Below are 24,631 nucleotides of genomic sequence, written 5' to 3'. Positions count from 1 at the left end.
TATTTTGATTTTATTTTAATCATTTAGTTCTTACTTATAAAGTAAGTATGTTCATTATAGAAAATTTAAGAAAAATTTAAAAGCCACAAGAGGAAATAAATAATTGGTGATATCATTAACTAAAGATAATAATAACTGAGATTTTTATATATGTTTTTACAGTTCATGTCTGAGTGCTTTTGTAAACATTTTCATGGAAAATAACTGAAATCAGACACAATAAATTCTGAGCTTAATATATGAGCATTTTTTCATATAATTAAATTCTTTAAGATTGATTGTTAATGGTCACATAATTTTCAATTTTAATTACTTATTTTTGTTAAAAATAAATAAATAATACAATCTTGAATATTTTTATATTTTTGAATTTTAAGATCACTAGTTATTCAGGTAGGATAATTTCTCTCTGGACTAGTTGTAGAATTATATAAATGACCTAAAAATTCATACTTTACTTCATGCTTGACAATAGTGATAATCATTCTTTATAATCTTTTCAAACTTTGTGTGAAATAACCCATGAACTGTGAATTTGCACTTAATTTAGTTTCTATTTATGGCAATATGTTTTCAGAGTGAATTGTTATTGAATATATTCATTGTGTATGTTATTTATGTTTCTGTTATCTTTTTTAATGATTTGTAGAAGCACTTAACATATTATAGATGGTAGGCCTTTATGCAACATACATGCTTTCCTCTTTCCCATTTCATTTTAAATTTTGTCATGTTTATCAATTCTGAAACTGGGACAAACTAAAACTTTCCTCCTTTTAGCTGTTATTCTCAAGTATTTTGACACAGTGACAGAAAGCTACCTAACACAGAAATCCATCTTCTGTTATGCCATCAGGTAAGCCACCCCTCTGCCATAAATGTTTTCACTTATCTGTAAGTGGATTACTGTTGGCCACTTCTACAGAAGATTTTTGTATATGCCAACATATTAAGTCATGATTTCTTCTGTAGCTTTTCTTCATGAGACACTCTTTACTGTTTTTTCACCTATATTTTTTTTTTTATTGGTGCATTGCAGTTGCACATAATGATAGGATTTTGGATTTGTTGTTACATATTCATACAAGATACTCTTTCTTAAATGATATTGCCTGTATTATTTCATTTGGGTTCTTTTATATCTTTATATTTTACACATTTATTTTTTATTTGTCATTTTTCATGGTGTTAGTGATAGAACCCAGTGCCTTGTACATGCTTGACAAATGTTCTACCATTGAACTAATACCATGAGCTCCAGGAAGTTTACATTTTTTGAATCTATCTGAAATTTATTTCATCATGAAATATGAGAAAAATTGAATTTTATCTTTTACAAGTTGTCTTCTTATAAATTTACTCAATAATTATTTCTCTCAACTATTTTATAAGCAAATTTAGTCACTTTTAAAATTATGTTCCTGATTTCTTCTACTCAGTTAAAATATTTGCTTTCTCATATTTGTACAAGTATTGAAACTTAATAATACTTTATATACGGTAGAATAACTTTCTTAATTTTATTTTTCAACCTCAAGAAAATTATCATTATTTCTGAAATTTCATGTAAACTTCAGAATCCTACTGATAAGCACAAAAAGGAGAGAGGTGAGAGTTCAACAAAAATTAAATAATTCACTTAAATTTTAAAAATAACTGGGATTAATTAATTTATTTATAGTGTTAAGTTTTCTAACATATTATACATATATTCAGTACAAAATTCTGTTTACATAAATGTATGTTTTTCCAAGTCTTGTTTTATGTTCCTCATCAAAGGTACAATGCTTTCTTCACATAGAACTAGTGTATTTCATACCATATTAACATGTATTTAATAATTTTCCTGGACTTTCTTTAAACAATGTGGGACATGTGCCTTTTTGCTTTGGGGCTATGAAGAACACTGCTTCTATGAACATTCATATATAAGTATATGTGTGGACTTGCATTTTCATTTCTCATGGGTAATTATGAAAGGAAGTGCTGAATCATATGTTAGTTCTGTTTAATCATTTGAGGAACCATCAGACCAATTTCCATACCAGCTATACCATTTTGCATTTCCACCAATTGTGTATGATCATTTGAACTTCACCACCCACCGTTCTCACCAATACTTGCTATTATCTGATGTTTTTTTTAATCACAGCCTTCATTGTAGTATCTCACTGTGATCTTGAATTAAGAGTTTTATGATACCTTTAAATTAGTTGTTGTTATAAAATAAAACTACAGAAACTCTTGTAACATGAATACTTTGGGCAGATAAGCAGCTATCCAGCATCTACATATGGTAAGGAAGATTCTATGTCCACACCACCTGGGCTCAAGTCTCAGCTCTGTCACTTACCAGCTTGTCTGAACTTGGGCATGTTATTCACATCAGGTCACAGATGTCTTCAAAATCTTGCACTAATGAATGCGTTTTATGCAGGAAAAACAAAAGGGAATATTAACAAATACATTTTAACAAATACACATTTTAAAATAAATGTCCTTAGTTTTGTACTTATAAAATAGGTAAGTTCTCATAAATATCTTTTATGTTGAAAGAATATTTTCCAGGTATGTGTGTGTGTGTGTGTGTATGATTTTTAATGAGTCTCTCCTTTAATAGTTTTATGATACCTTTTAAGTCTTGTTTTGAATTTAAAAATCCAATCCTTCAATAAATTTTATCAAAGAAAAGTAAAACCCAAGAACTTTTATATTAATTTTGTATACTTTTCCAGTCAATTCTACTTGATTTTCAAGAAGCAATTATTATCTACAAATAGTGATGTGCTGGTGAATGTTTAATAATTGGCTCTAGAAAAGCTTGTGTATGTGTTTATGCATGTGTGTACACTTGTATACAAATGTAGGTTTATTATATGTTTTGAAAAATTACATTTATATATGATTGTACCCAAAGTTAGAAATTATATAAAATCATAAACACATAGGTTTATTATGAATTTTATAAAATAATATATATATATTAAATTATATAAAATATTAAAATTTTACTTTGTATAACACACAAATTTATTATAAATTTTGCTGTTATAAAGGATAATAGCACACAATTTATAATACAAAATAAAATATATAATACATTTAAATTGTTGCCAAACTCTTATATTTGTAGCTAATCTATGACCAAGTCAATCATGGATTGAAAAGTGAAATTACAACTCAATTTGCATTTCTCAATACATTTATTGTCATCGAATTCAGTACATGATCTATGGTTAAACTCCTTCTCACCCTTGATCAAGAGCAGGCCAAGGACATTAATCTATAATATACAGATCACCACTGCCAAGATTCTGCTACTCAGGATATTGTCCAAAGAATTCTGTCTGTAGTTGGACTACATTAGTTGCTTCTGTTCCTTTTACTGCAGAATGAAATGATGAATCATTTAATGGGATAGGAACATTTAAGACACTGTTCAGATAGATCAGCCAACTGCATGTAGTACAGGGAATTACTAGAAAAACTTAACTTTTTATTTTGCTCTCCTTATCTTTTCCGTGTAACTTTGAAATTTTTCAAGCATCTACTCATTTTCCCATGTGATTTTTACCAAAGTTCACCTATCATGTTCCACCTGTATTGTTTACAATTCCTCAATCAGTCATATATATTTTATTCTTTATGTAGACTACCATGATCTCTATTTCTAAATTCTTAAATTTGCTTCACAAAACAGGCTCTTCAATCATTTAGAATTGATACTGATAATCCAAGATGGTGGGATAAAGGGAGACTGCTTTCCTTGTTGCTCTGTGACCTGGGATTTAAGCAGTGGAATACAGCTTCACTGACAGTTATTAGAGGACCCCCAACAGCTACTCCCATGCAGGAATCCTGCCCACTATGTCTGCACAGGTTCCCCTGGCTTCAGCATCTGTGCAGGACCCGAAGCCACTGTGCCTGAGCGTCCTGCTGCCAGGACCCCCAGCTACTGCTCCCATGTAGACCCCCATCTACCAGCATGGGGAATCCCCTGGTTGCCTCCATCTTGGGACACTGGAACTGCTGCAATAGTTTTCTTCATATATTAGCCTGTACCTGGGGACACCAGAAAGGGTCTGGAGATAGCTACCCACCACAACACTGAATGCCAGAGAGCTGCATCTTTGAACATACTACCCAACATCACCACCTGGCCCACCCGACACCCCATCTCTGAAAGCAGCTGCCTCCATCTTGGGATACCTTTGTTGCCATCTTGGATTATCCTTGCTACCACAGGTGCCATCTTTAGTTGGGGCAACTCCCAGCTTGGGACACCAGCTGGGGCCTAGAAGAAATATCAAGGTACCTATAGTCCCCCAATTACCCCCACTCTCCCACAGCCACTAACCTGGCACAATTCTTGCAGCTACATATCTGGTTCATAGCTCTCAAAGCCTGGTTCTGATCTGCCTGATATGAAACAGCTCTCCACAACAGATGTGCCAGCACCAGAGCACAGCCCAAGACCTCTGGAGAGAGGTTCCTGACTGGGAACAATGAAATAGAAGACACCATCAAAAGACTACCAACCTAGAAAAGCCCAAAACCAGATGAATTCACAGCTGAGTTCTACAAGACCTTCAAAAAAGAACTAATACCAATACTCCTCAAATTAGTCCATGAAATACAAAAAGAGGGAACACTTCCAAACTCATTCTATGAGGCCAATATGACCCTGATTCCAAAACCAGACAAAGACACATCAAGGAAAGAAAACTTTAGACCAATAACTGTGATGAACATAGATGCAGAAATTCTCAATAAAATTCTGGCAAATTGAATAAAAAAACATATTAAAAAGATAGAGCACCACGATCAAGTGGGGTTCATTGCAGGGATCCAAGTTTGTTTCAACATATGGAAATCAATAAATGTAATTCATTGCTGGGAGCCATTAGCCAAGTAAGTATGACAATTTCCTTGCCAGCGTACCCCATGTTGCAGTGACATTGAATGTACTTAACCTTGCTCAAGGACCAAGGCAGATTAGGGTGTTCCCGGTTTTAAGATAATCTTGTTTAGGGCGTTCCCAGTTTAGGTTCCAGGTTTAAGGTTTAAGATTATTCCTGCTGGGAATAGGGCGTATCCTGCTGCCTGAGTTCCCCTTGAGTTCTCACGGGATTCAGACAGTATATTTTGGAGATAGAAGCCCAGTGGAGGTGGATTTGGGCAGAGAACGTGGATTTGGGCAGAGAACGTGGATTTGGGAAGAGAACGTGGATTTCCCCAGAACGTGATTGTAGACAGCTGGTGTGAGTTCGGGAATAAAGAGTTGCTGTTTGAATCTACAAGCTGTGTGGTGGCTCGTGATTGTGTGCCCAGCCAGACTGCGGCATTTGTGCCCAGCCAGACTGCGTCAATTCATCACATCAATAGATTTAAAGATAAGAATCATATGATCATCTCAATAGATGCAGAAAAAGCATTCAACAAAATACAGCACCCCTTCATGTTCAAAACACTAGAAAAATTAGGATAACAGGAACATATCTTAACATCATAAAGGCTATCTATGCTAAGCCCCAGGCCAACATCATTCTAAGTGGAGAAAAATTGAAAGCATTCCCTCTAAAAGCTGGAACAAGACAGGGATGCCCTCTTTCACCACTTCTATTTAATATAGCCCTTGAAACTGTAACCAGAGCAAATATATGAAGGAAATCAAAAGGATACAGATGGAAAAAGAAGAACCCAAACTATCACTATTTGCCAATGACATGATTCTATACTTAGCAGATTTGAAAAATTCCGCCAGAAAACTTCTAGAATTAATAAATGAATACAGAAAAGTAGCAGAATACAAATCCACCATAAAACTTCTAGAATTAATAAATGAATACAGAAAAGTAGCAGAATATAAAATTAATACCCATAAATCAAATGCATTTCTGTACATCAGTAACAAATCCCCTGAAAGAGGAACTGGAAAAACTATCCCTAAAAAAATTAAAAAAAAAAAAACCTTGAGAATCAACTTAATGGAAAGAGGTGAAAGACCTCTACATGTTCTTGGATAGGCAAAATTAATATTTTCAAAATGACCATACTACCAAAAGCACTATACAGATTTAATGTAATTCCAATCAAATTTCCAATGACATTCCTCATAGAAATAGTAAAAGCAATCCTGAAATTCATTTGGAAAATTAAGAGACCCAGAATATCCAAAGCAATCCTTAGCAAGAAGAATGAAGCAGGTGGCATCACTATACCAAACCTTAAACTATACTACATAGCAATAGTAATGAAAATGACATGGTATTGGCATCAAAATAGACTGGTATACCAATGGTATAGAATAGAGGACACAGAGACAAACCCACATAAATACGGTTATCTCATACTAGACAAGGCACCAAAAACATATTGAAAAAAAGATAGTCTCTTCACCAAATGGTGCTAGGAAAACTGGAAATCCATATGCAGCAAAATGAAATGAAGCCCCTATCTCTATCTCTCACCATGCACAAACCTTTACTCAAAGTGGATCAAAAATCTAGGAATTAGACCAGTGACCTTGCACCTAATAGAAGAAAGAGTAGAGCCTAACTCCTCATAATGTCAGATTAGGCCCCAACTTCCTTAACAAGACTCCTATAATGCAAGAAATAAAATCAAGATCAATAAATGGGATGGATCCAAACTGAAAAGGTTCTTCTCACCAAAGAAACAATCAGTGAGGTGAAGAGAGAGCCTACAGAATGGGAACAAATTTTTACCACACACACATCAGATAGAGCACTAATCTCCAGGATATAAAAAGAAATTTTAAAAAATTTAATACTAATAAAACAAATAATCCAATAAACAAATGGACTAAGGAACTGAACAGACACTTCTCAATTGACCAATAAATATATGAAAAAAATGTTCAATATCTCTAGTAATTAGAGAAATGCAAATCAAAACTAATCTTTTATCTCACACTGGTCAGAATGGCACTTATCAAGAATACAAACAACAACAAGTGTTGGTGTGGATGTGGGGAAAAAGGCACAATCATATATTGCTGGTGGGACAGCAAATTGGTGCAGCCAATATGGAAAGCAGTATGGAGATTCCTTAGAAAACTTGGAATGGAGCCACTATTTGACTCAGCTATCCCACTCCTCAGTTTATACCCAAAGGACGTAAAAACAGCATACTACAGTGATGCAGCCACATCAATGTCTATAGCAGCACAAATCACAATAGCTAAATTGTGAAACCAAACTAGAGGCCCTTTGATAGATGAATGGATAAAGAAACTATGATACATATAACCATGGAATATTACTCAGCATTAAAAGAGAATAAAATTATGGCAACTGCAGGTAAATGGATGGAGTTGGAGAATATCATGCTAAGCAAATTAAGCCAATCTCGAAAAACCAAATACTGAATGTTTTCTCTAATAAATGGATGTTAATCCATAATAGGGGTGGAAGGGGGAGCGTGGTAGGAATGGAGGAACTTTGGATTGGGCAAAGGGGAAGGAGGGGAAGGGGAAAGGGATGGGGTAGAAAAATGGTGGATGAGATAGATATCATTACTCTAGGTAATGAAGACACAAAGGATGTGACTTTACTTTGTGTACAATCAGAAAAATGAAAAATTGTGCTCCATATGTATACTATAGATCGAAATCCATTCTGCTGTCATATATAACAAATTAGAACAAATACATAAATTAACTAAAAAAACAGAATTGAAATTTTTTTCCTGTTCTTGCCAGCGAGTTTCTCTGGTTTCCTGGAGATTTTTCTTCCATTGGACTGTACTATCCTTGCAAAGAATTGGTGATTTCTCTCCCTTTGCTCTTCTTTACATATTGGTTTTTACAGTTAAAAATGAGTTATAGCTATTCCAAAGGATAAACAGGTAAGCACCTTGCTGAAATTTTTGAGTCTAGAATAAAAAGAAAAATAAAGGTGCCATTTACTGTACTTTTTATTAATTTAAAAAGATCAGCAAATCAACAGAACTCAATTTATAATTCCATAGTACTTTGCTTATATCTTTTCACTGTTTTTGCAGAACCCAAAGATGGACATTAGCCCTTCTGCCAATTTTCTTTTTCACACAATCCAAGCCCCAGGAACATATTATAGGGAGAGGTGGAGCTCCCTTTCTGTCCTAAATCATGTACTGCATCCCCACCCTCCAAACTCCTATGGTCTTCCAATGACTTCTAGGTGAGAGATGGCTCCAAGTGCCTTTTTGTCTTTACTTACCTCTGGCTCTGTTCTCTGAACTGGGAGACCTTAGAGGAATTTTATTGACATCTCTGATGACTTCTCAGGAAGGGTGACCAATTTCCATGACTTTCTGCTGACTACATACCCTGAAGTTTCTATTATGTGTGGAAGGTATTCCTAATGCTCATGGAGGTTTATCTCTATTTTTACTTCCATCCATAATTTAAATTAAAAAAATGGAAAGATGAAGGTATGTGTTTTTGCTGATTTTACTATTCTTCTCTGGATCTGTCTTTATTTAAAAATGTCATTAAAGTGGGAAAAGCAAAAAGAGTCAATTCAAAAATTTTAAATACAATTCAAATTAGAAATATTTGTGAGGCAAATTTGACCTGTTTCAGAATTGGTTGAACATAATTTCATAGGCAGTCTTTCCCTGTATTTTTTAGGAAAACTTGATCTGAGTTTTATAATACTGTTGCAATAAAAACATCTTATCTCTGACTTTTGAGGAAGAGGACAAGCTACACAAGAAGAAAATGCAAGACAGAAAATTATATTCAAATTACTGAAACAGATAAAATAAAAAAGAGATCTAAAGTTCTAGCTGGCCTTTAAGACTACAATGAGATGATGTCCTCTCTCTTTCATTTTTTTTCCCTCTCCCCTGTTCCCTCATGTAGATTCTGGTGGAGACTTTAGCCTGGGTAAATCCATTGTAGTACACTTGAATGCACCTACATATAGATTCTACCCTTAAAATTGGTTGTATTAGTTTACTACCAATGTTGAAGCAAATTATAAAAAGTTGGCTTAAAACAACCTAATTTAATTATCTTACTCTTCTGGAGGTCAGCAGTCCTAAATAGGTTATTGCAGTTAAAATCAAGGGCTACATTCTTTTTGGAGGCTGCAGAGAAGAACCTATTCTATGTTTTTCTCATCTTTAGGTTACCTGCATTCTTTGTCTTGTGATTATATCACTCCCACCTCTGCTCCTGTCATCATACTACCTTTGAGTTTTCTTCCTCCCTCTCTCCCTCAGGAGGAAACTATGGTTACATTGTGCCCACTTGAATGTTCCAGTATAATCTCCCTATCTCAAGATACCTACCTTAATCATATATGTATTTTTTTTGTTATAAAGGTGATAGATTCACTGGTTCCAAGGATTAGTATACAGATATATGTGAAAGGCCATTATTTTGCCTACAATGTGTGTACTCTGCCATTTGTGTGTGTGTGTGTGCGCGCGCACACATGTGTGTTTGCAAACTGGGTTACCATTAGTAAGAGGCTTATGAACTTCTGCTGTGAGTTTAGTAAAAATATACAGTGATTTCTGGGCAAATTTTGATTATGAATTTTGTTCATATTCTTATAATTTTATTCATATTCTTTTAATGTAAACAAGAAAATTAGAGTAATCAAATAACATTGGCATTTAAAAAAAACTGAGACCATGTGTTATGGTTTTGATACCAGATGTCCCCCAAAAGCTCATGTGTGAGACAATGCAGGAAGTTTCAGAGGAGAAATTATTGGATTGTAAGAGTCTTAACCTGAATTTACCGCTAATGGGATTAATTGAGTGATAACTAGAGGCAGGTGGGGTGTGGCTGGAGGAAGTGGTTCATTGAGGGTGTGGCTATGGGGCATATATTTTGTATATGGAGCTGGAGTCTCTCTCACTCTCTCTGCTTCTTGACCACCATGACGTGAGCTGCTTTCCTTTGCTACAGATTCCACCATGATGTTCTACTTCATTTCAAGCCCCAAGGAATGGAGCTGGCCTTCTCTGGACTAAGACCTCTGAAACCGTCAGCCCTCACATAAACTTTTTGTCCCATACAGTTGTGCTGGTCAGATCCTTTAGTCACAGCAGTGGTAAAGCTATCTAAAACACCATGCTTATGAATACAGTCAAAATTTTGTTTTGTATGAAGGAAATAATAGAATAATCCTAGCAGTTGGTTGGTAGGAAAATGGGAAAGACCTCACAATCTTGGATGTCAAATTGAACATTCAACATGTGTAGCAGAAGGGATTCTGACACCTATAGATTAGTTTTTACTTCACATAATAATTTAGGGACCTCCTTTGAATATTAATCTGATGCAGTTTCTACTATATTTTATGATAGCAAAAGATAAGCTACAAGTTTGCACTTGACTTTTCTGATTGGTTAGTCTCTACTAGTTCTTTGTAACATAGATTGTCTTAGTCCACTTCTTCTTGCTATTACTGAATACCACAAATTAAGTAACTTATAAAGAATAATTGTTTATTCAACTCACAACTGTGAAGACTGAGAAATTAAAAATGTGTTGGGGAGGCTGCATCTGGTGAGGGCCTTCTTGCTTGACTTTACATAGAGTCCCAAGGTGGCACATGATGTCACATGTGAGACAGAATGTTCCAATGTCTTTTCTCATCTCTTCTAATAATGCCACAATCTCATTGGATTAGGAAAAAATCTACCCCTTTATCGTCTCATTTAATGTTAATACCTTTCAAATGTCCCTCCTCTAAATACCATAGTTGGACTAAGTTTTCACTACCTTCATATCTCACAACAGGGATTATATTTCAACATGAGTCTTGGTGGGACATTCAAACCATAGTACAGACCATGAGTTTCATTCTCAGATGTGGACCCTTATATTGACCAAATCTTATTGTGGGTTTCTATGGAAGATTGAACCTCCTACCTCTTCACTTTTAATTCAATTTGGTCCTAAATTATTAGTTGAACTGTCACTTTATTTAATGAGCATCTTTAAATAAGAGATGCTCTAGTTGAGTAATATTTTACATAAATTCTGAGAATATTGTAAATGCTGATGTCTTGATGATAAATCTTTCAGTATGGTAGGTCTTAATGGTTGAAGGGAGGAGTTATAATTTTAGTTTGAATTTTGGCTTTGAAATTCATCAAAGATCGGATCTAACATAAAATTTAATAACCTTAGAGTCATGGTAAAATGAAATATTTCTCAGAAGAGACTGAAAAGTAGACATATCATGCTGTACTACAAAGATAAAACATTCAAAACAACATCATTTTCATAATGACAATAGGAGTAGGGCCACACCCAATAGGGCAGATGCAATAATTTGAGATGTTTCCTTGTGGAAAATTTTAACTAAAAAAAAAATTGTGTTCTTAAGATTCATGTTCCAGGCTATATGGAGTAAATCCAATCTATCCTATGACACTCTGTTACTGAGTGTGACTGCTAAACTCTGGACAGAAAAATGAAGTAGCTGAGAACTCCAAAAAGTAAATGATAGCAGATAGATTAGAAAAGAGAGCACCATTTGACGTGATATACCTCCAAGAAGTAAGTTTCTCATTTTTTTTTATGTCCAGCATCATTCTGCCTCAAAAGTCACCAAAACCTGGAAGTACACAGTCCGTGGAAATGGAAAAAACTTCCAAAGAATTCCTGTCTTACAGATCCAAGAGCAGAAAATGAGACTGCCAAGTGTCATTCAGAGTGTGGGGAAATGCCCACTTTTCTTAGTCTCTCTCAGCATCCCCCCTTCCCACACACAGTATCACAACAGCACTGTAGAGGAGATAATGGCAGCAGTACCTGGAAAGGAACCACTCTAAGGAGGAGGATTCACTCTACCAGAGGAGTTGTAGTCACGAGAGAGTGGGGCAACTTCTTTGACTGTTTTTCCTCTGTTCTCTTAATTCTTGATCCTAACACAGTTGTTGTCAAGGGAATTCTGAAGCAGAACAGATAAAATAAAGCCCCCGGTTTTTTGATTAATCTGCCAGGAAAAGAAGAGGGGGGCCTGGGGCTATGAAAACATCAGAGAGATTAAAAAGGAGGGAAGCTCAGGAGATCCATCTTATAATGTTGTTTATGAACTACTAGACTTTCCTGAGAGGTGTTCATGGGTTTATCTAATCTTAAACAGCATGCTACTGACTTTGAGAACTTCATTACAGGATAGACCACCAGCCAGACCCAAGATTGGCCACTGGGGTTACATATATGGTACAGATTTAAGAAGTGTTACAAAGCATTGAAAAAAATCAATGGAAATTAGAACCACAGCTGAAAAATGGTAAATAAAAACTGTGGAATAAAAATAAAGAGATACATTTTCTGCTTAAAAAAATCAACATTTTCCTTATGATTTAAACAAAACCCATGATCTCATGATGTAAAAATCACAATGTCTAATCCAAACTGCTCAGCAAATGAAAGTTTAGGTAAATCTCAACTCATAATAAATGGAGAAGATAATAAAAACAGCCATGACTATGCTCTACAAAGTAAAGCTAAACATTCTTGAAACAAATAAAAAGATAGAAAATCTCAACAAAGGAAATAAAAAATGTAAAGAAAAACCAAATGGAAATTTGAGAGTTAAAAAAAGTAATATAAAAGGTTCAATGAAGGCAATTAAGGGCAGAATGACAATGACATATGAAATAGTTAAGACATTTGCAAAGAGAAATTATGCCACTAAATAGCAGGGAGAAAAAATAAGACTGAAAAAACTAATGAGCAAAGATTCAGATACCTCTAGAAAAAGAAAAGATAGATCAATTGTCATCAGAGTCCCAAAGGAAGAAGACAAAGAGTGTGTCACACACACACACACACACACACACACACACAAACAAAACCTTATTTGAGAAACAATGACTTAAAATGTTCTAAATTTGGCAAGAGTCATGAGCTTACAGATGTTAAAAGCAAACTCCAAAAAATGATAATCTCAAAGAAATTCATGCTGTAATATTTTATGCTCTAACAACTATGAATTAAAGAAATAGGTAAATTTTGAAATCAGTCATAGAAAAAAAATGAGTTATCACAGGGAAATATTGGTTAGAATCACTGCAGATTTCTTCCTGGAAACCAAAAAAGTCAAAAGGCAACATTACAATGTGAAGGAAAAGAACTTTCCATTGAGAATAGTATCTCCATCAAAAATATTTTTTAAGAATAAAGATATCATATATTCTCAGATAAAAGAAAACTTTAAGAGAATGTGTCACTAGTAGGACAGCAATAAAAGAACTGCTGAAGTAATTCCATTAGGCAGAGGGAAAGAATATTAGAGAGAAATGTAATAGCAATGAAAAGAGAATGAAAAAAAAATTGTAAATATATAAATAAATAATACAGTCTGTTTTCTTCCTTTCTTTAAAATATTTATTTATCCAGTTGAAAGAAATGTTGTAGCACTTTCTGAAGGAGTTTTAAAAGTATGTAGATGTAATATATGAAAACTAAGACAAAAAAATGGAGGAGAATAATGAAACCTATATAGTAGGAATGTTTTAACATTCCAGGTTAAAGAGGAAAATATTAATCCTAAGTACACTGTAACAAATTAAGTTTGTATACTATAATATCTACAGCAATCACCTAAAAAATATCAAGATACTATAGATAGAAAAGTTAAAATGAAATGCTCAAAATTTTTAAATAATTCAGAAGAAAGCATAAAAGGTGGATAAGAGGAATGAAAGACAGATTACAAAAAGAAGCAAACAAATACAAAACCAAAAATAATCTAATCATACCAATTAAAAGATGGAGATTGTTCTATAAGTTATCTAAAAGGAGTCATTTTAAAAGAATGATGTAGATTGAATAAGGGGCAAAAATGGAGAAATTACTCTGTATAAACAATAATGGAAAAAAACTATGTTACTATATAAAAGTCATATATAAAGTAGACTTCAGGGCAAGGAAAATCACCAGGTATAAAGAGAGGCATTACATAATGATAACCTCAAATGAACATAATAAGATAAAATTTAATGCACTGTTATGTTTTAGATATTAGGTGTCCCCCAAAAGCTCATGTGTGAGAAAATGCAAGAAAGTTTAGAGGGGAAATGATTGGGTTATGAGAGCCTTAACCTAGTGAATTAATCCCCTGCTAGGGATTAACTGAATGGTGACTATACGCAGGTAGGTCAAGGCTAGAGGAGGTGGGTCATTGGGGGTGTGCCTTTGTCCTTGATGAGAGGAGAAGTCTCTCTCCTTCCTGAGTGCCATGATCTGAGATGCTTTCCTCTGCCACACAATTTCACCATGATGTTCTGCCTCACCTTGTTCCCCAAGAAATGGAGCTGGCTACCTATAGACTGAGACCTCTAAAACCATAAGCCCCCACATAAACTTTTCCTCTTTGAAATTGTTTTTGTTAGAATTTTTTGGTCACAGTGTTAAAACACTGACTAAAACAACAGAGCTTTAAGACAGAAAAAAGAAAAGTGCCAGAAATAAAAGAAATTACACTTGGAGATTTCAAATCCCCTTTCAGTAATTAATAAATAGGTAGAAATAAAATCAACAAGGAAACAGAGAAAAATAACACAGTCAAATGGTTCTAACTGATATTTATTGAATGTTCTGCTTCACAACAGCAGAATCCACATTCTTTTAAAGTATGCATGAACATTTACCAAGGCTGATTATATTTGAGTCATAAACCAATTTATCAATTTAAAAGAAAGAAAGTCATGCAAAGTTATGTTTCTGAACTTGATGGAATTAAACTAAATATCAATGATAGGAAGAGGATAGTAAAATCTCCAAACTGTTAAAAATTAAACAAACAATATACATCTTTAAGGATCAATAGATCAAAGAGGAAATCTTTGAAACAGGAAAATGTATCAAAATTTGTGGGATGCAGCTAAAGTAGTCCTTAGAAGGATATTTATAACGTGAAATGAGCATAATAGGGCAGAGATGTCCAGAACCGGTTTCTGCTTAAGGATCTCTAGGCCAGATAAAGATAGGTTGGGATGGAGACATGGAGGTTATGTGTTGATGCTCTGTTAGGGTTCAGGGAACAAGGGAAAGCTTAGGTAACTTCACTGATAGTTTATTTTAAAAATGAACAGAAAATGCAAAACTCAGTGATGCGAGTTCTGTGTTTAGGCTCTGTTAAATTTCAAGGAACAAGGAAAAGCTCAGGGAACCTCAGTGTGAGCCTATAGAGGGAATACAAAAGAAGGCAAACACTGGTGGGAAAGAAGTGTTGGCAAGAACCCTTGGTTCACTGAGTACTGAAGTAGTCTTTGAGGGTATAGCAAGTGCATGGGCATTGGATTTTAGTACATTCAGGTTCAGATCTAGGATCTGACTCTTAAGTTGGATAATAAAAGGAAATGTAGTTGAGACTTGGCCTAGAGCAGGTCCTCAAAAATGGAAGGTAACAAGGGTGGTGGTAGTGGTGGTAAGAACAGCCAGTTGCTTTAGAGATGCAGCAACAGCTCTGGTAACCTGTATGCTATTGGCTCAGTTCCTACATTCTTGTTTCTAGCAGCTTCTTTCTTTTGTCTTGTTTGTTTTCCTCTCTTTTGGATCCTCCAGGATCCTGTTGGGTTCTCTCATTTGGCAGCACTAATAGGATGGAGAGACAGTACCCTTTGCTGAGGACTCAGTAACCCATTTAGTTCTGACCAGAACCTCTGGTGCAAGTAATACACCTTACCACAGAGAAGTTCAATCTAAAAGAGAATAAAGTCTAACAGATGGCAATTCCATTCCCTCTTTCCTAGACTACACTTCCTGGGGAGAGTCCAGATAAACAGCATTCCCCACTCTGCAGTTTCTGCAGAGAGGTTATGGTCCCTCGGAATATTAGGAGGTCACTTCCTGTAGCAGAGCTGCTACCCCAGAACAAAACTGATTTGAGTTTCCCCCTCCAATTTTCATCCATTATTAGTCCTTGGTGGAAGTTTTAAGAAGCAGTGAAATGATTAAAAGTAGATAGGAAAAGAAGCAAAAGGCCACGGGAGTCCACCAACTGGAATGTCCCTTATTAACCAGTCAAGAGCACACTGTGCTCTAATTTGGATTGTCAGGGAGTCCCTCAGAGAGTCTTCAGAGGATTATTTAAACCTAATAGGTTCTGTTTGCCTCATTCTCTCAAGTCCTCAATGCTTTGGCAATATGTGTATCAAAAACCATTCCACATCTGCTTCCTTGGATGGAATTTGCAGAGATATAAGGGACTATCTCAGAGCAGATCTCTGAGAGTTCTGGCACCACCCCAGAAGACAGCCCCCTCTGGGGAAGGACCTTCCTCAGCCTCCCGAGGTGATCCATTCTGGTGTCTGCATCTCAAGACTTTCCCGTCAGAAAGGATCTCCTTACACTGACTTGCATTTCTGTGTTGCCACTTAAGCCCACATCCTCTGGGAGAGAGAGAACAGCTGGTCACTATTCCCTGTAATTATTTCTCAGGAAATCAAGCACATTTGCTGCTCATATTTCTAATACGTACTGAGATCTCTGAGGCTGCTGAGGTTCTTATTGAAGTGTCTTTGCCTTCCGTATTCCAAGATGAAGAGTCTGATGGGTTGTTTTCTCTGTTTGTCAGGAGGGCTGACTTGGCATCTTGGAAAATGTCTGTGTGAATATTGCCTATAGCCTGTGACTGAAGAATCTGTTGCTGCCTTGGGTTCTGCTTCCTGACCTTGCATGATTATCTAATGCTTCTGCTCAAATGCTCTGCTCTTGTCCCCTGTCCTGTGCCTTCCAAATCATTCTCATATTGCTGAGTTGCAGGAACCCCTCACTTCCTGGGTTCCCGAGTATTGCTCGGTCATGCCACATCACATTTCATTAGCCTTCCTGGCTTGAGTTCTTTCTGTAACAACTGCTTTCAAATCCTGGGGTCACTGGGTTTCCAATCTGTTCCAACGAACACTCTACACTGGTTGAAATTTAGCCACCAGATTTACTTAATCATTTTGCTCTTTTCAAATAGTGGTCCTCACACTGGGGTATGCACTTGAATTACTGGAGGACTTGGATAAAGTACAGATGAATAAACACCATCTTGTTCACCTATTGAATCAAATTGATCGAAGAAGCACACTTCACCCAGATTATTAAGAAAAAGTTGCCACCTAAGGTTCTGAAGTGACTAATAGTTTGGATAGTGGTTGTTCTGAAATTGTCATGTGGTTAGGAACACCTGGGGCTAGGAACTTGAGAAAACAGAGTGCTGGGTCTCACCTCAGAGATTTGATTTAGTAGGTCTGAGGCAGGTTCCAGGTATTTGACTTTTTAACAAGTTTCCAGGTGATATTGCTGCTGCTGCTCTAGGACCATACATTGAGTGTAACTCCTTTAGAAAAATCTTTTTACTATTTGTTTTATAGGGTTAAAAATTTGTACAAGGTAAAAGAGAATATGACTGTCACAGAGATGTTTCCTTTCTAGTAAATTCACCTGGCTGATCTGATGACCAATACAGAATCAAAGATGACGACTGTGACACAGGATTAATAAGTAAAAAGCCTAAACAGGGAGAGGCACCCTGCCAGACATTAGGTATGCATGAAAAATCTAAGTGGACATCTGTTGATTTTTGGCCTGTGTGGCATCTCTTAGTCTGTCTCTTGTTAAAATTCTCTTATCAAAAATCTATTCCATGTAATTCAAATGGAAATAACACCTCCTCCTTTACTTCCATCATGGGGTGGACACATGACCTAGACTTGACCTGTCATAATGCTGTATATGCCATATTTGTCTGAGGGATGCACAAATCACCCAAGTTAGCCCAAGAGTACTGACTCTGGATTTTGCTGGGATTCGTAGAAAAGAGGCAGTTCTTTCCTTTTGAAATCCTAGATTTGCCACCCCGGTAGAAAGAATTTGCTTGGAAGAGAAAACAAATAAAATATCAAATACAAAATAAAACCAACCAACCAAACAACAACAACAAACAAACAAGCAACAACAACAAAAAAAAAAAGAGAGAAAAGTGGAGCTGCAAGATGGAAGGGGAGAGAAGTGTCCCTGGAAGCTCAAGATAGATTCCTCCTTTGAACACTCAGTAAGTCTCACAATACAGTGCTGTGACACTCTATTCTGCTGTGTGGCCAGTGAATTTCATTTTTAGCCAAACTATTTTGTAGTAAATTTTTCATTACTTTCAGCCCTAAGAGTTCTGCATACTACAATGTATACTCTCAGATTACTACCATTCTAAGCAAATTGCTGTCCCATAATAAATTGATATTTTAAAACATGCAAAGAATAATTGTGTGTTGTATAATATTATAGTATACAAAAGGGTCTCATTGTTCAGATACATTTGAATACAACTTCAAATTATAAACTGGAATTGGAACTGTATTTCATATATTAGTTTATTTGAGAACCTGAGAAGGTTAGAAGTAAACAAACCATTTAATTTTTTTAACTGACCTCTCTCTAATATATTTGGATAGAAATTTGTTTTTTCACTAGAATAGGCTATCTAACATCCATATCCTTTATTTTACTTCTGTGATGAATTTGAAGCAATTTTACAATAGTCTATAGATGAAGTATTACTCATATATAAACCATTTCTCCAGAAAACACATTACATCTGTTATAGAATAAATACTTTGTGAAATTAAAAGGCATGGGACCCCTTTCCTGGAAGAATCTCTCTATAAATAGTACATTTTTAGAACAGAATTTGAAAGATTAAATGACATAGTCAAAGTTAGGAGAAAAATAAGTCTCTCTCTCTCTCTCTCTCTCTCTCTCTCTCTTTGGAGGCAGGATTTGGGAAGAGGCTATATTTTCTTAGCAGCTGGTCTTTCTTTACAATAGCTATTTTGAAGCTTCTTCTCAAAAGTTCTGTGAGTAGGGTGAAGGTGTGCTTGCACTGGCTCTCACTAAACTTGCACTGAAAAGTACGTCCCAGGATGCCATCAGATTTTTATCAAAGAAAAAATGTGTGGACTGAAGGTAGAAGGAATAGATAAGTAAAAGTACATTATTTTTCTTTGTTATATTCCTGCTGGTCCAAGAAAATTTTCTCTGATTCCTTCAGCTAGCTTTAAACAAAAGCAAAAACAATTTTGACTTTAAAAATATTCATTTCTTTCGTTCAGTATGGTCTTTTGGAAAACTCAGGAAGTTGGCTGAGGATTCATTGCTGAGCAACAGTCTCTAAAGGGTATCCAGTTCTTCCAGGTTCCTCAGTCTCAGGGGATCTTCCAACGTCCTCTCTGCATTTATACAGTAGTCTCCACCAAGATCCAAGGTGCTCTTTGTTCAATCTATCTGTTCAACCAAACCTCATTAAATAAGGACTTCTATCTCTACTGCAGTGCATCACCTTGGTTACCACATCCCTTGACACCAAAACCTCACCAGAGTCAACACATTGTCAAAACTATATATTTGTTATGTGGCACTATGGGGAGAGATGTACCTTTTCTTTTCATTTGTGTTTGTTTCTCTTCAAAAGGACTCCACAGCAGCACTGCATATGAGTTATTTCTCAAAAAGACTGTTATAGTTTAGATCTGGAATGTCCCCACAAAGGCTCATGTCTTAAAAGCTTCATTTCCAGGTGGTGGATCTATTGAGAGGCAATGAAACTTTAGGAGATGGGGCTTAGTTGAAGAGGTGAGTCATTGATGATATATTTTTGAAGGGTCTATTTTGTCCCTGGACTCTTCCTCTCTCCCTCTCTGCTTCTGGGCCACCATGAAGTGAGCATCCTTTCTCCACTACAGGCTCCCCATCATGATGTTCTGCCTCACTGCAGGCCCCCACAACAGTGGAACTGGGCCAGTCATACATATTGAAGACTCTGAAATCTTCCCTCCTTTATTTTTTTAACCATTTATTTATTTATTTTGCATTACAATTCTTAATACATCATTATACAATAATTTATCATATCTCTGATTACATATGAGGTATGTTGACACCAAATTCACATCTTCATACATGTATTTTGTATAATGATGAGGGTCTCCTTCCACCATCCATGCTATTCCCCTTCTCCCTCCCTTTCCCTCCCACCCCTATTCTCTATCTAGAGGTAATCTTCCTCCCATGCTCTCCCTTCCAACCCCATTTTGAGTCACCCCTCCTTACATCAGAGAAGACATTCAGCAGTTGTTTCTTTGGGGATTGGCTAACTTCACTTAGCATAACTCTCTCTGGTACTCAAGTTGACTTGTCACAGTGATAGAAATCTGATGAACACAGTGAAATAACTGGGAAAAATTTTTGTCCTGGACTTAATGAGAGCAAAAAGGTGAATTGGATGAAGTTGCAATAAGAAAATAAATTCAAATAACTGAGACTGACCTGTACTCAGAATGCCCCTCGATGGCAGCCAATACTTTCTTACTGGACAGACCATTGTTCTGACTCTATCTTCTCTCTTGTTGAATCCTACAAAGATGCTTTCTAGTCCCCAGGGAAGTGGATTTCTGGAGCTCTTGTCCTGGCTAGATATAGTTGAAGTTTGTACTCATGTTGGAACAATCGCTATAAAGTCATTAAAATGCATTAACAAAAGCAGCAAAGGAAATAACAAGATTATCAGTGATATTCTGGTAGTAATAGATATTTGTAAATACAATTATCATTTACCTTTTCTGTATCAGGCATTGGAAAAAGTTTTTCTTTTCTTGGGGCGAGGGGTACCAGGGATGAACTCAGGGTCACTCGACCACTGAGCCACATTCCCAGCCCTGTTTTGTATTTTATTTTTTACAGGGTCTCACTGCGTTGCTAAGTGCTTTACTTTTGCTGAGGCTGGCTTCAAACTCGCAATCCTCCTGTCTCAGCCTCCAGAGCCGCTGAGATGACAAGCATGCACCATGGTGCCCGGCAAAAAAACCTTTTCTGTAAAAGGACAGATAATAAATACTTTGGCTTTGCAGGCCATCTGGTCTGTGTCAGAACTACTCAGCTCTGATGTGATAACCCCCCAAAACAACCATGGGCAACAGGTAAGTGAACGGGTATCTACGTGTTCCAATAAAACTTTATTTTACAAAACAGAGGGCAGACCAGATTTGGTCTGAAGGTTTCAGTTTAACATCCTCCATTCTATGTGACAGAAATATTTCAAGTGCTTTCATCTTTAAAGTGTAAATGATATACTTATAATCCATTTTGCTGATGCACATATTGAAAGAAAACATTTGATAGATATTTTCTTTTGTTGTTGTTGTTCTTGGTCTTCCATTCAACACTTTATAATTGGGAGCTGTTGAAACATGCGTTTAAGGTCTCACATTGCAGTTAGCTTGGAAGCTTGAGATATGAACAGTCTGGGAAATGTTTATTTAACTCAGTCATACTGCCAAGGCTAAGTAGGTGTTTCTCAACCTCTCTTCCAAATACAGAAGTTAAACACAGCCTTGACTCCATATCACAGGCACATGAAAAGACAGAAGATGCACTGACATGCTTCTTTTTCATCCAACCTATTCCTGAGTATAGTTTTAAAGCTAAATTGATTTTGCTTCTGCTTCTCATAGCTGAGACAGAGACTGTACTATAAAAGCTTGTGACTTTGCCTTCTGCCCTGTTTCCTTTTCATTTCCACCCCAAGTTCTATCCTCTTGCAATTATTCCTTAAATGAGTGTTTAAAAATCTGTGCATAGCAAAATTAGGTTATCTTGATTATGAAAAATATATGAAGAAGTAAATGCCATACATTGTAATTTCATAGAAGAGGATCTCAGGGTTGGAAAAAATAGTCCCCTTTCTAATTGAAGAACAGTTTGACATTCTTGTTCTACTTAATAAACAAGAATGGAACATCCAGCATGCATTTGACACTGTTCCTAAAGTTTTATAAGGATTAGACACTTAGACACTATTGGACTGTGCTTCCTAATGATCCACTCCAATTGTGAATTACAACCACCATTGTTATAGGTTTATGCGCTATTACAAGACAAAAATGGGTTTATATGCAAACATACCCTACTGGTTACTCTAGTGAAAACACCAGAAGGAATTATAAAAGTGAAATCTATCACCAAGAAATTAAAACTGTAACTTCATAGAGAAATTATATCAAACAATATTTTTGAAGTTATTTTTTAAACTTTTAACTTTCCCCAAATATCTATTTAAAAGCAAAGAAGAGTGAAAGGACATGCAAACATCCCCAAGAACTCACATCCCAATTCTGTGGTTTCGTCTTGTCTGGGAACTTAGCTAAGCTGGCTTGTCTGCTCTCTTCACAAGGTCCTCATGCTGCAGCCCGCCAGCCTGGGCTTGCTCACCTGGTGACAGAAGGCTCCTGACAGCAAGAGAGCAAGCGTCAATGTGCAAGCATTTTCAAATCAGTCTGCATTATTTTTGCATTCTTTGAATTGGCCAAGACAAGTTACTATTCATGGAGTAGTGAAATAGACTCCGTTTCTTGTGCAAGAAGCAACAAAATCACAATGCAAAGAAGCAGGTATACAAGGGGGTATAAATACATTGGGGACCATGATTGCACGAACCTAACCCAGCCAACTTAATTTACAGCTGCATACATGAACTACAGGGTGAAACACAGAGGAACGAGTTCAAGAAAATCATGGCACTCTCTTTGAATATGAGTCACTGTCATGCTGCCAGGGAAATGCTGAAGAAAGAAGAAGACTGCCCAATTGTGGGGGAAAAAAACCCAAAACTAAAAGACCATCAACTCAGAAGGAGGAAAAAGTTGCTATCAAGAGTTCCTGTCTTCTTTGATATAATGAGAGCAACTAAGAACAGAGCAGGGAGGAAGAGCAGGAAGAAAAGATTAACATTAAACAGATACATGAGGTGGGATGGAAAGGGAGAGAAAAGGGAAATTGCATGGTAATGGAGGGAGACCCTCATTGTTATACAAAATTACATATAAGAGGTTGTGAGGGGAATGGGAAAATAAACAAGAAGAGATATGAATTACAGTGGATGGGGTAGAGAGAGAAGATGGGAGGGGAGGGAGGGGGGATGGTAGAGGATAGGAAAGGTAGCAGAATACAACAGTTACTAATAGGGCATTATGTAAAAATGTGGATGTGTAACAGATGTGATTCTGCAATCTGTATTTGGGATAAAATTGGGAGTTCATAACCAACTTGAATCTAATGTATGAAATATGATATGTCAAGAGCTTTATAATGTTTTGAACAACCAATAAAAAAAATTAAAAAAAAAAAAAGAGTTCCTGGAAAAGAGGGTTCCGTTAAGGCAAGACTGATCCATAAGAGTGATGTTAATTTTTTTGATCTTAGACTAGAAAGGGAACAAAGAGACAAAGAGTCTAGAGTCAAAAAGAAGAAAAAAATGAACAAAAAGTTAACAAAGAAATCATTGAATGTGATGGGAATGAAAGAAGGGAAATAAGTAGAATGGAGGGGGAGAGCGAGAAGACAAGAAATACTGAGAAAGAAAGAGAGCTCCAGGGAGAGGGAACCCTAGTTCAAGGTCAGACACCCTAGAGAGAGTTTATACACATTACTCAGGCTGGTGGTGATGAAGGGGAGCAACTTTGATTCTGAAACTTATTTTCCTTCATTAGTTAGTATATCTTAGTTGAAATCAAATCCCAGAAGCAAATTCCCTCTAGACCACAGCATAATAAATAGGTCTTTGAGGTCTTCTCTGCAAGCTGTTGAAGGAGATCCTCCCCTCCATGGTTGTGGAATTTTTCCCCCTAAAAGAGAATAAGCAAATAGTGCTGCCAAAAATACAACTGATGGTAGCACAGGAGAAGGCAGTGGTTGTGTTGCCAGGTTGTGAGTGATGTAACCCAGAGTCCTCACACAATGGTTCTGCAAATTATACTGGGGTGGACTCATGGCTTTCTGCTTCATATAGCTGCCCTATTGGCAAAACAATGAATAAAAAGCAAAAGAAAAAAATATACCCCACTCTGCACTTTATTGTGGGCCCCAGAATTGTCCTGTATTTAACAGTGGAACCCATTATTTGAATGTCTTTTCAACCTTCTAGATGTTGAATGTAATAGAGAAAAAGTTACCCTTCTCCTGTGTGCCAGTGAAATCAACACACCTCATAGCCAGGAAGGAATACTGGGCAGGAATTTCTAATGCACACGGTTGTGAAGATAAGGTCATGATTCACAGACATGTCATGTCCTACAGAACTGAAAAGCCAAGAAAGGAAGGAGTCCCTGGTAGGAAGAGTAAGTAGAGAGTATTGCGGGAATCAAACAATGCGGCCAAGAAACACGGAATTCACAAGGACCAAAATCTAATGGCTGTTTTCATTACAATTATAACTTTTAGGCCTCTTCTGAAACCTGGATTTTAACTTTTTACTGGAAGTATTTCTGCCAGTTAGGTTTCTGGTACTTGCTCTTAGTTAGTGTAGGCAGGAGACCACAAAACAAAACAAAATAAGTGACTCTCATAAGGGTTTGGAGGAAGCGGGGGAGTGTGAGAGATGCTGCAAGTATGGTCCCCTTTATCAGCCAGGGTTAATTCAGGAAAGAAGAAATCACTGTCAACCTTTCACAGTTAGGGGGTTTACCTCGCGGACTTGGTTACTAAGGGCTATGAGAACCGAGAAGCTGAACAGAGAAGGATCACGCCATCAAAGATTCAGAACAGCAAGAAGATGCTCACACCCCACGGCTGGGGGGACCATGAATGGGAGAAGACAGTGGTAGCAAA

The sequence above is a fragment of the Marmota monax genome, unplaced genomic scaffold (genome assembly GCF_021218885.2).
Source record: "Marmota monax isolate L192 unplaced genomic scaffold, Marmota_monax_Labrador192_F-V1.1 WCK01_AAM20220418_F8-fsc00109, whole genome shotgun sequence".
In the NCBI taxonomy this organism is placed as follows: Eukaryota; Metazoa; Chordata; class Mammalia; order Rodentia; family Sciuridae; genus Marmota; species Marmota monax.
This window is presented reverse-complemented; position numbering follows the sequence as displayed.